We start from the raw sequence: 13,727 nt of genomic DNA, 5'->3' as shown, positions 1-13,727 counted from the left end.
CCTGGCCAAGTGCAGCCTGAAAAAGCCATATGGGCTCACCCTCCTGTAGGCCCATTTATTGTGGGCAGTCTAAGGCACACCTGTGCAACAGTCATGCTGTCTAATCAGCACCTTAATATGCCACACTAGTGAGGTGGGATGCAAAGGAGAAGTGCTCACTGACAGAGATTTAGACAGATTTGAGAGTAATGGTTGTTTTGTGCATGTAGAAAATGTTTCAGCTCATGAAAAATGGGAGCAAAAGTGTTGCATTTATATTTTTGTTCAGTGTTTCTACACTTACACAACACATTTTGACACTCTGTTGAATGCTTTTATTTTCAAACTTGGCAATCCAGGAAGTATAGATTTTATTTGAACGAATGAGAAGGTTTTTCGCCCATGAAGCAGTTCAGCAAACATGTAAAGCACCAAAAATGCACTTTAGGTAGTAAAGTGTTTAAAATAACTAATTACTGATGAAAGACTCGCTCTAGTTTCCTTAATTTAATTTAATATAATATAATTCAGCCAGAGAGGAAACAGAAATCATGAGCCTGAGGAATACTTTATGCAAAACACTCGTGGAGGGTTGTGAACAGAAACCAAACAGCCACAGACGGTATCAACTACGTGAAAAATGGCGCCATCTCGTGGCCTCTTTCTGTCACTATAATAACTTCAAAACTTTGTAAAACAAAATGCTTCACCTGTAAAAGTTTCAAAGTGACGTTTTTTCACCAGCAGAGCAGCTTCAGTCGATGACGTCACTGAGAGAGTCAGAACGCACAACTACAAAGTTAACCTGTGACGTTCATCACCATCATTATATTTGGATAGTTGGTGGAGACATATCAGTTAACAGTTGGCAGCGTTCCTCACAGCATTCAGTGGTGATTAGTCTACATTTACTCCGCGTTTTTAAAGAGCTAAAAGATTTCACAGCATTTTAAGGACTGTGTCATAACTCTGGATAAGTTGGAATCCGTAAAGTTTGAGAGCTGTACTGCTTTAGTTTCCTCCAGACTGTGTATCATCCCAGGAGAATGGACAGAGGAGACAGACTACCGATTCAAAGTGAGTGCGTGATAGGTTGGAAGGCTACTATTATTCCCCATAGGCAGCAGAGATGGGCAGTAACGCGTTACTTGTAACACGTTACTGTAATCTGATTACTTTTTTCAGGTAACGAGTAAAGTAAGGGATTACTATTGCAAAAACGGTAATTAGATTACCGTTACTTTCCCGTAGGAACGCTGCGTTACCACGTTACTAAAACCGTGATTTTTTTGCGAGAATGTCTCACGACAGTGACGTAAGCGAGTGCGACGTTTGTGACAACAGCTGTGTGCAGATCAACAATGGATCACATATGGAGTGCGGGAGAGAGTATGAGCGTGCAGCGTTTAAAGCGTGGAAGTACTGACATTACTTTGAGTTTGATTCCATAAAAAGTGACAAAAACATTAGTGTCCACTGTGCGTGGGAAGAAAACTTCTTTTTACAGCAAAAAAACCCCCTAAACTTCTGAGCAAGCACCGAGTAGCTACGACGTAATGGGAAACTCACAGAGAAACTCGCGGATTCTTCCACTGACCGCGGCACACCTGCACCAGGGTAAACCTCCGCCTGCCCCACTCCCGCTTGTACAGCTCGCTGGTATAGTTTTATACTGGCCGCTATTGTCACTTGCAATATTATTTTTACCGTCCTATGTTTTGATTTTGTCTCTGGCACCAATACTTATGATCGGGGCATGATGTTGTATATCAAAGATTCAATGGAGAGCTACTGTGACAGCTGGGACAGTTACAGGAAATTTTTCCCTCCACCCTTTGTGTGTTCCTCACCTGACTGCATGTTACCGTACATATCGGTGGGATTTAACACGAAGAAAAGAAGAAGTAGGGGAACCAGGGCCGGTGTCCAGGTGCGACTGAGAAGGTACCGAAGATTAGCTTCTTGGATGTGGGAAGAATCCCGGTGCCTACGACCAATTCATCTATTGTCACCTGGTGCCGATGCTACACTGCAGTTCCCAGCTCGGAGTCTATGGTCTGATGGCCCCATGTTCACTTGGCGTCCCTCCTTCGACCGCCGTTTTGATGGCAGAGGTGATGTACCACTATGGATATTAGCTTCTGCTAGCCCTGAAGTCCCCGCCCGGCGTAACAGGTGTAGAGGTGTGCACAGGTGTTTATTTCGAGTGCCACTGCAGTCAGCTGTTGACTGCACCAACCAAAAGTCTTCAATCAGGTTTGCCCTGCTCAACACTCGCTCAATCACAAACAAATCGTTTATTTTAAACGATCTTTTTATAAAGGAATCTCTCAACTTCTTGTGTTTAACTGAGACGTGGCAACAAAACATGGATTATATACATCTGAAGGAAATTTGTTCTATTGGCTGCTCCGTCATCGGAACTCCACGTCTTTCGGGACGTGGCGGAGGTCTCGCTGTTGTGCACCAGGACAGATTCACATGCAGACTGATGAACTCGGATTCTTTTACCTCATTTGAACTTCAGATGATCAAGGTCGGCTCTTTGCACACCTTTTATTGTATTTTAATCTACCGACCTCCTGGCCCTGTCGGAGTCTTTTTAACTGAATTTAACGACCTCCTGTCATCCATTATTAAATTAGAGAAGGTGGTAATGTTGGGAGATTTTAACTTTCATATTGATGATGCATCCTGTAATATGGCTGCTGACTTCATGACTATCACAGAGTCTTTTAATTTTATGCAGCATGTTTCTGGCCCTACACATGTAAAGGGTCACACATTGGACCTTGTTTTCTCCTTGGGTTTAAATATAAATGACATTCGTGTGGAAAATGTCCATGTGAGTGACCATAGCTGCATATATTTTAACTTGTCGTTTTATTTGGATCCCCCGGCTCCCAAAATAACGATTGAAAGGCGAATCATAAACCTGAACGCCGGCAAAAGGTTCTCTGCCATGTTTGACGCTGAAATGACTTACAATGATTTGGACTCTCTTGTCTCATCCTTTAATAACCAGTGTACCTCTATTTTAGACATAGTGGCACCTCTGAAAAAAAGTACTGTCCTACGTTTGAAATCTCATCCTTGGCTAAATGAAAACATTCGTAATTTCAGAAGATATTGTCGCAAGCTAGAACGTTTGTGGAAGGCTTCCAAACTTGAGGTTTATAAGTTACACCTTAAAGAATCTGTCCTCTTACTAAATGACGTGGAAAATGCCAGAACAGAGTATTTTTCACACCTCATAGCTTCAAAAAAGAAAGATCCTAAATTCTTGTTTAAAACAATTAAGAGTATTGTTTCTCCTGATGCTCCTTGTGCACCAGTTCACTCAACGTCCGACTGCAATGAGTTTATGAACTATTTCAGAAATAAGGTCATTGCAACCAGGTCTAATATCTCTCCATCATCTTCTCAATATCAAACTTTTAACTTGCTCTCCTCTGATACTTGGTCGTCTTTTACTCCTGTTACATTACAAGACATCAGAGTCCTGCTTTGTCATATAAAACAGACTTCAAGCCCCCTTGATGTCCTTCCATCTTCATTTTTCACTAGTGTGTTTGATTCAATTGGCCCCTGTATTGTGGAAATGATAAATACTTCTCTTCATATTGGCTCAGTCCCCAGCTTCTTTAAACAAGCTATCGTCGAGCCAATATTAAAGAAACCCCAGCTGGATCCATCTCTTCCTAACAGTTATAGGCCAATATCCAAATTGCCTTTTATATCGAAAATTTTAGAAAAAGTAGTACTAGAACAACTTAACTATTTCCTGGATAAAAATGCTGTTATGGACACTTTCCAGTCTGGTTTTCGTAAATTGCATTCCACTGAAACGGCCTTACTTAGAGTATCTAGTGATATCTTGATGGCAGCAGACTCTGGAGAATACACAGTGCTGGTCCTGCTGGATCTCAGCTCTGCTTTTGACACTGTAGATCACAGTATCATGATAAACAGACTCAAGAACTTGTTTGGGATTACTGGTGTTGTTTTAAAATGGTTTATATCATATCTGTCTGAGAGATCTTTTACTGTTTGCATGAATCATGTCACATCAGAATCAACAGTTTTGCCGTGTGGGGTACCTCAGGGATCTGTCCTGGGTCCAATTCTCTTTTTACTTTATGTATTTCCCCTAGGCCAAATTATTAAGCGCTATAAATATGTCTCCTATCATCTCTATGCTGACGACATCCAACTATACTGTTCCTTCAAAATGTCTGAGTTTTATAAATTGTCTAATTTAAGTAATTGTCTGACAGAAATCAACAAATGGTTATATGACAATTTTCTCCAACTAAACTCTGATAAAACAGAAACTCTAATTATTGCTCCAGACCACATGGTCCCAGAAATTAGACAGCATATCAGCTTCTTAGACCCTTACGTAAAATCAAGCCTTAGAAATCTCGGTGTCATATTTGACAGCTCGATGTCGCTCGAGCAGCACTCTAAGCAGCTGGTCCGAAACTGTTTTTATCATTTATGGAATATTTCTAAACTAATGGTATCAAAGTTTGAACTTGAGATGATTATTCATGCTTTTATTTCTTCTCGTTTAGACTATTGTAACGGCCTTTTTACTTGTTTTAACAAATCAGCCTTAAATCGTCTTCAGACTGTGCAGAAGGCTGCAGCACGTCTCTTAACAGGCACCAAGAGAAGATCGCATATCACTCCAGTCTTGGCCTCCCTTCACTGGTTGCCTGTAAATTTTAGGTTTCATTTTAAAATTTTAGTTCTAACCTTTAGGGCCCTGCATGGTCAGGCTCCTCAATATTTATCTGACCTGCTGAAACCACATACATCTTCTCGGGCTTTAAGGTCATTAGATCAGAGACTGTTGGTGGTACCACGCACTCGTTTTAAAACTCGTGGTGATCGGGCCTTTCAGACGGTGGCACCACGGTTGTGGGATTCTCTCCCACTGTCTCTTCGCTGCACGGACTCCATTGATTGTTTTAAGAAACAGCTGAAGACATTTTTATTTAGAAAAGCATTTGATTAATTTCTTCTTATGCTGTTTTTATAGTTTTATTGTTTTACATTGTTTTATTTACTGTTATATTGTTTTATATTCCCATTTTCTGTGTTGTAAAGCACTTTGTGATTTTTATCTGTGAAAAGCGCTATATAAATAAATTTTACTTACTTACTTACTTACTTTACAGGTGAAAATAGAGCAACAGGACCGCTGAGTCTTTGACTTTATTTATTTTCTGCTGTGTTTTACTTGCATCTATTTGAAAGACTGAGTGTAAACACAAAAAATATTTTATTTTATGTGCTGGAATGTGCAGAAAATAGGTTTAAATGTTAAACTAATTTCTTCCAGTCAGAGAATGTTGCATATAATTAAATTTTTGCTTGATGCATAAAGTTAAAAGATTAAAACTAATAAAACAAGTTTTAAAAAGAGACTTTTCCATTTGATTACATTTTGTATGATGGATTATGCAGAAAAAGTAGAATTGGGCTGAAAGATCTATCGCTTTATCACCTATTCAGGTTGTAAATCGTGTTTTTAAAAAGTAACTAAGTAATTAATTACTTTTGAAAATAAGTAATCAGTAAAGTAACAGGATTACTTTTTTGGGGAAGTAATCGGTAATTAGTTACTGATTACTTTTTTCAAGTAACTTGACCAACACTGATAGGCAGTATCAAAAAGCTCCATACAGCTGTTATTCATGGGGTTCACAACAAAGCAAGGGTGTATACAGTTAATACTAATTCATATTAGGTGCCATAAGCATAGAAACGATGTCAATACGATAAGAAAATTGTTATTGTTTTTTTCATGTTGCATTAATGGTTGTCATTTTATTAGTCCATTACTAATCGCCTTTCTGGGATCAATTGTTAGTGACTCCATCCTCCACCAGGGGGCTTTCGCGCGCTCTCCTCTTTACCGGTACCGGTCCGTGAGTCGTTTGGTACCGGGCCGCGAGAGTTGAGGCTGTGAAATTTATGCTTTTCAGGGTTTTTATCGGTTTGTATGTTCCCCATGTAGTTATTTTGCATAAATTGGAATTTGTGGACAGTTTTAGCATCATATGAATGATAACAATAATATTTCTGTTTGTTGTTGTAGGGGTACCAGCTGATGAACTGGTTTTTGAACTGCAACAGCGTCCGGATTTTGAAGAGATTCAGCCGATGGTCCACTGGCTTGAAAACCTCCGTGTTCTGGGCCAAGTTATTCATCAAGTGCAACAAGATGTTGATGAGGAGGTCAGAGTTCAGGACAATGATGAAGAGGCTGATAATGAAGAGGAGGAACAGGCTGATGTTCCAGTAGTGGGGATAGAAATAAATCCACCTCAAGTAGAAGGACCCTGGGTCCATAACAGAGAAGAAATCCCAGCAGGAGAAATTGAAATACTTTTCAGGGAGTTTTTTGGACATCCTGATAATAATGAATTACAGTCGTCCAGCCTGGAAGTAATAAATGCATGAACTTAGTTATGCTGCAATAGGCTTAGGCTGCCGGGGGACTCCCATGATTTTCCTTTTCAGTCACCTTTTTCACTCACTCTGTGTTAATAGACCTCTCTGCATTGAATCATACCTGTTATTAATCTCTGTCTCTCTTCCGGAGCATGTGCTTCATCCTGTCTTCCTTCTCTCACCCCAACCAATCACAGCAGATGGCCCCGCCCCTCCCTGAGCCTGGTTCTGCTGGAGGTTTCTTCCTGTTAAAAGGGAGTTTTTCCTTCCCACTGTCGCCAAAGTGCTGCTCATAGGGGGTCATATGATTGTTGGGTTTTTCTCTGTATCTATTATTGTACGATCTAGTGTACAATATAAAGCACCTTGAGGAGACTGTTCTATATAAATAAAGATTTTTTAGTTGCCAGTTTCTATGTGTGCTTACCAACGATGTGTTATTCCTGACCTTGTATTGCTTACAATACAAAGGTCACTGTGAGAGCAAAAAGGTAATGTTTCAATTTGTCCCAAATCTCAACAAATGTGTCATATTGAAATCTGTTAGAGAATGTAATTTTCTCCATTTTAAACAACCATAGACAACCTCACGCCAGTCATTTAGTGACAGAATTTTTACACTTAGCCATTTCTTAGTGATAGTCTTTCGGGCAGCCACACTCAAAATGCCATATAACAGCTTGATCACTTTATCCACAATACTGAGTATAAACATCCAAACAAGAGTTCATCCCAATTAAAGGGAAGTTGCATACTAAGAATAGTCTGTAACTCAGAATGAATCGAAACCCAAAAAGTGTTTATCAATGGACAGGACCAAAACAAGTGGAGGTGCTTTACTCCTTGGGCCCCACAGTTTCTCCAGCTGCTGGAGGAGTTGGAATAATGTTTACTTTGCGCAGGTGTAATAAAAGATCGGCAAAGACTCTTCCAGCCAAAACGTCTCCATATATTAGAGCTAGAGATTCTCCACTATAAAGCACATTGCTGATACCAAATGTCATTTGAGATTACCATATTTGTTTCCCTTTCCCATTTTTGTTTGATGTAAATTGTATTCAAATTCCTAACCTCCTGTAAACCCTTGCACAGTCTAGAAATCATTTTGAGACCAGGATCCACATGGTATGCCTTAACAAATATATTCAGAACAGGAAGAGAGAAAAGAACTGTTCTCTTGGGTATAAAGTTATGTAAATGATGCGGGATTTGGAGAAACCTGAAAAAAATCAGTCTTGCTTAACTGGTATTGATCTTTTATTGACTGGAAGTCCCTAAGAGTTCCCTTATCATAAAACATACAGTATGCTGTTAAGCCTTGTCCTGCCCAGTTCTTCTATCTCACATCTAACTTATTGGGTAAAAAAATCAAGATCATAAGCGCACCATCTTAAGATCCTGGCCTCTTCATTCCAATCATTCTTGTTAAGAAACTGTAACCAGAGTTTTAAAGCCAGGTTAATCCATTGGTTTCCTTGATTAATTTGTTTTTTAATAAGTGTCACGTCCCCTAAGCTTGCCTGAATTGGAAAATCTCTTGAGGCATCTCTTTTTTTTCTATCCATCTTGCTTGGTAATCTACATTACACCAGCACACTAGGGTCCTCGGTTGAGCTGAAACATAATAATCTTTCATACATGGTGTAACAGCAGTCTGGCGAGGAAGGAGTGGCTAGCAGGTCCAGCGTGCGTGTGGTGTGGGGGTTAGCCGAATAACCCGAAGCCAGTCGGTTAAATCCAATAACAGACCTTTACTCGCTGTCAGCAACATTACACCTTATGAGCCAGGTCTCCACGGCTGTACTCGTCCGTGCATACATGCGCGGAGATCGTTACAACAGTACGGTTTTCTTTGAGCATGGAATGGCTGCCGCTAACAACACACACCCACTAGGAGACTCCCACAGCAATAGTACAATAGCAGGGGGTGACTCAAAATTTAGGATTGGTATTAAGTTCCATCTTTTAATACATTAATAGCCATGCCATATGTTAAAACAAGAGCTAGAGTGTGATTAAAGTGGTGGGTTGGTTCTTTTACATTTTGAGAGAAGCCCGTTGAGTCTAATAACAGATTGTTGGGTTTATCTAGGCACAAACCCCGCTGGAACACAAGACACTCAATAACTGCACGACAAAACAAGACAAGGCAGAGCTTGTGGCTCGCAAGGGAAGTCAGCTCAGGCCTTCACCTGTCCTTAGCCAACTTCAACTGATTCCTTCGCTACAGCCCTTTTTACTGTCAGCAAGCAATCATTCATGAATATGCAATTACAAATACACGTGACATTCTTAGACAGGCATCAGTGTCTGTATTCTGTGTGTGTGTGTGTGTGTGTGTGTGTGTGTGTGTGTGTGTGTGTGTGTGTGTGTGTGTGTGCTTCCAGCCATACTTTACATAGACGTATGACCTTTCAATGAACTTAAACTGTATGCAGAAAAGCAGAAGTAAGCGTGTTGCTAAACTATAAAAACAGGTTCTTGCAATAGGTCATATCTCAAATGCACATTTGAAGGTATGAACTCTGGCACTTTTAAGAAAACAGAACAGGACAGTCTGGTTTCTAAAGCTATAATGGAAATTATAACATCGAGGCCACTTCCTCTCATCTCATGGTACACAAGTGCAAACAGATTTTTATCAGACCTAATAAGGATAAGATACTTTATCAACATACAAATGATTGTGTATTTCTAAGGATAAATGATTATATAAAAAATATCAGTTCCAACAGATTAAATGCCGTGTTGAGGCTGCCATTTTTAGCATCTACATGGATGTTAAAATCACCCACAATAATTTTTTTATCTGAGCTGATAAAAAGTCTGAGTCCAGCTACCCAATTTTGCTGTGCAAGAAACTGCACAATGACAATAAAAGCTCTAAAGTGTACGTAAAGAACAAGTCAACAAAGCCGCCAATTTAATGTAGGTGTGCAAAAATATGATCACAAGTGCTTTACAGTTAATGGCACAAAGTGTGTTTGAATAGAATGAATGACAAAGTGATGTGTGTATTAAACACATTCAATATTAAACTGTAAATCTGTCCTCAGTAGTTTTCTTCTGTCATTGATGCACAAACTTGTCAGCAGGTGGAATATTGAACCTGTTTGGAGGCGGAGCCGGGCCTTTATATGGACGTTTCTCTACACAACAAAACATACAAATACAAACATCCATCCATCCATTTTCTTCCACTTATCCGGGGCAGGGTCATGGGGGCAGCAGCCCAAGCAGAGAAGCCCAGACCTCCCCAGCCACCTCCTCCAGCTTATCCGGGGGAACACCAAGGCATTCCCGGCTCTCGGCTGGCCTGGGTCTGCCCTGGGGCCTCCTCCCGGTGGTACATGCCCGGAACACCTCACCCAGGAGGCGCCCAGGAGGCATCTTTGTCAGATGCCCCAACCACCTCAGCTGGCTCCTTTCAATGTGGAGGAGCAGCGGCTCTACTCTGAGCCCCTCCCGCATGGCCGAACTTCTCACCCTGTCTCTATGGGAGAGGCCAGCCACCCTTCGGAGGAAGCTCATTTCCACAAATACAAACAGCAAAAGCCAAACTGCTGCTGTAGACTCTCATGGAGCTGAAAAGCTTCTTAGAATGATTTACCTGCTGAAATAAAATAGTCATAAATAAAACATAATGTTAAATACTTTGTGTTTTTGTGCCACGGTGCTTTGTTCGCCTGAGCATAGCAGCCATAGATCTTCTTTTCTTTCCTGTTCAACATGCCGTCAAGATCCTCATCGTCATGGTGACGTGCCCGTGGCTTCTGGGCTTGGCGCGCCGCGTCCTCAAGTTTCTGCTGATGCATCAGGCTCTGTGCTCACCTGAACCTGCACCTGTGGAGTTTTAGAACTCCATTAAAGGCTGAGCGACAGATTTTTAGTAAATACAGCTCAGCTGCAAGGATTAAACAATCTGCCCTGTGTGTGTGTGTGTGTGTGTGTGTGTGTGTGTGTGTGTGTGTGTGTGTGTGTGTGTGTGTGTGTGTGTGTGTGTGTGTGTGTGTGTGTGTGTGTGTGTGTGCGTTACACTGCTAAGGAACTGGTGGTTGCAGCAAAAGACTATCATTTAAATATTTTGTCTTTTATTAGCTGCAGAAAATGTTTCCATCAAAATCACTCCAACCCAGAGCCTTTGGTTGTTCACTGGTGCCTCACAGACGTGATTCTTTAGACTTGTGTGTGCGACTGTTTACTAAAATGAAAGAAGGCATGACAGCAGGGAAATGCAGCCTGTTCTCTTCCTTCTTCTTAATATTCAAAAGACATTTTAAGCAACAACTTAACTGACTTCAAACTTGGATTACTTTCTGTTCAAGGGCCAAAAGTCACGACTTTTTAAAAATGTCGTCTAGAAACAAATATCTGCATCTGAATATGCATGAAGCTGCAGGCAATCGACACATTTGTGCTTACACCTAACTACACATGAAGTCAAGTTTGTCCTCGCTGCTCAAGATGCTTTGGGTTTGTGAGGAGCCCTGTGAGAGCTGCGGTGTGAGGACAGGATACCAGAGCTCGGCTCCGGATCGGCAGCCTCCATCCCATCATCCGGAGCCGAGGCTGGGCTCTGTGCTGTCGCATGTCAACAATCACCAAGCAATATTTTTACCTTCACATAGTATTTTTTCTTATTTGCATTTAGTGTGACTTGATAATTAATTAAATGAATTAAATTCATTTCATTCGAAACATTTAATAAATTATTCATTTATTTAATTCATTTTGTCACTCCTGGCCCTCTGCAGGCCTGCACCGTTAATATTGCACTGACAATGGCTCATCGTTTATTTACCTTCTACATCCTCTGCAAAGGATTACGTTATTTGCTGCTAAGAGACCGTAAAACTTTTTCTTGAGTGAGAGATTAACAGTAAAACGGTTCAGCTTCAACATTTGTTTGAGGTTGATGTTTCTTTTCTTTAAATCACATTAAGCCAAATTCTTTAGGATTAAAATAAATTAGAGCAACATTCCCCTTCTCTTGAGGACAAAGCCTCCATGCAGCAGTGTAGCCTACTGTACTGGAAACACCAGGACATTTCTGGTAGTCTGAAAGTGGTTTTGGCCTGATGAGAACAGGCAGCTTGATCATGATAAGTACTTATTATCAAACCCAGGGATACACGAATGCTCCAGATCTGGTTCAAGGGGAACCAATAAAGCTCACTTCACACTAAACCGACTTCTGCCAGTTAAGGAAGTTTTTGAAGGTAAGACCATTTAAATCGATATAATTTAAACAGTGATTGTTAGAACAACAGGAGTGCTGTTGTTTTATCTTTGTGGCGCCAGCTTAAAGTTAGTGCACAAAGGTTAGCTTGCACTGTATGAAGTGATTACGAGTTACCATATCATGACAAAGATATTAGCTAATTGGTAAATAAAGGTACTTATTGAGAATATTTGTGTTTTTAGTTTCGGGAGAGTCGAGGAGACAAGTACACAGAAAGTGAACGAGCATCTCTGAACCGAGGAGGGGACCTAAGGAGACATCGTTCATCCTCTTGCAATGCTGTGATTGCAGCCGTTGATCAATTGTCATGACAATTTACATGAATTTACATCTTGTCATGATTGAGTAAAAGGATGTTACAGTCCCTGATAATGCATTACATTAAATGGAGGGAATCTTGAGGGATGGCTGTTATGAGGAAAGCCCAGACGCTTTTATCAGCAGCACACATCGTTGTGTGCCTCAACTTTCGGTCTTTTACCCAGGCTAATCTGCCATTTTCCTCCTTAGTTAGGTTTAGGGATTAGAGATCTGATCTAAATTATCATTTTAAATTTGGGACACATCGTCAGTAGTGGACCTTGCATTCATCGGGTGTTTCGGCCATTATCACTAGGCACCCTCATCCAAGGAGGCCCTGCCTGATCAGGCCCCTGAGTGTGTCACTGGTTTATGTTAAATTGTTATTTCTCTTCTTTCTTCTCAGTTTTCTACAGCTTATTTTCTTCTATCTATTCACTGCAACTGAGAAATAATACTTACCTCTTTAGCATTTATGGAGTGTCACTTCTTCCAAGGGATAAAAAAGGTGATAGAGAGAAGTAAGACAAAACCTACACAAAAAGTGAACGAGCGTCTCTGAACCGAGGAGACATCGTTCATCCTCTTGCAATGCTGTGATTGCAGCCGTTGATCAATTGTCATGACAATTTGCATCAATTTACATCTTGTCATGAAACTGACCTCGAGGCCCATTGTTAGTCAGTGGTGCTAGTTTCAATCATTAGGCAAATGTACTGTTTTTAACACTGGAGAGGCTGAAGAAGTCCCTTGGATAAGTGATGAAACATTTCTCCTGCTGAATATTCAACAGAATCTTCCTGGGAACACCCGGTGAGATCCATGTTACTTATACGAGTTACAGAATTATGTGATGCAGAACTATGTTAAGTTTAAATGTACTCGAGAGCCACCGGAACCAAATTCCTTGTATGTGTCTGCACATATACTTGGCCAATAAACACGATTCTGATTCTGAAATGTTCTTTTTAAAATAAATACCACACTCGGTCTTATGTTAAGGGTTAGTCAGGTTAGTTTTAGCTTTTCTGACTCTTGATTTACAGACTAACTCACTGTTATTTAGAAACTGAGAGTCAGTGGAATATGAATGTTTTGTCAGTAGTTAGTAGATCAATCAAGCACTCACTCATGTTACTGGCTCAGTGTTTACACACTTTCCAGCCTCTCAGTCTAAGCAACAATCTGAGGAGAGGCAGCCGCCTGGGACTGAAGGAGTGTAGAGACCTCAAACAGGACAAAACTACAGGAGACAAAGGCTAATGACATGCAGAGTGGCTTATGGAACCAGCCCTAACTACAAGCTTTATCAAAAGAAACGCTAAAAGCTTCATCTTAAAAGAGCATGTCTGTCAGCAGACTCTCCTTCCATTCTACTTCTCCGAATTGGGTGGCTGTGTCTCGGGAGGTGGAGCAGTCCAGTCAGAAAGTTGGCGGTTTGATCCTTGGCTCTTCCAGTCGGCACGTCGAAGTATCCTTGGGCAAGATACTGAACCGTGAATTGGCCCCGATTCCACTCGCACTCAAGAGTACGAGTTTCACGTGGTTGTAAGACAAGATGTTTAGATACAGAAGGAAGCACGTGTGTGTGTGATTAGTTGGATGAGGGTTAGAGGGGAAGGTTATAATTTACAGGCTATAGTATGTAAACTTTAATAAACCTGGATCACGAGCACATAGATGTTTAATGTTGTTTAAACATGGCTGACGTGGGTACAGGATTATTGACCTGCTTCTAGAA

Source organism: Aulonocara sp. 'chitande type north' Nkhata Bay, linkage group LG10 (assembly GCF_057382095.1).
Source record: "Aulonocara sp. 'chitande type north' Nkhata Bay isolate Kocher_YH1m ecotype deep benthic linkage group LG10, A_spYH_male_GT1.1, whole genome shotgun sequence".
Lineage (NCBI taxonomy): Eukaryota > Metazoa > Chordata > Actinopteri > Cichliformes > Cichlidae > Aulonocara > Aulonocara sp. 'chitande type north' Nkhata Bay.
Note: the sequence above shows the minus strand (reverse complement) of the source record.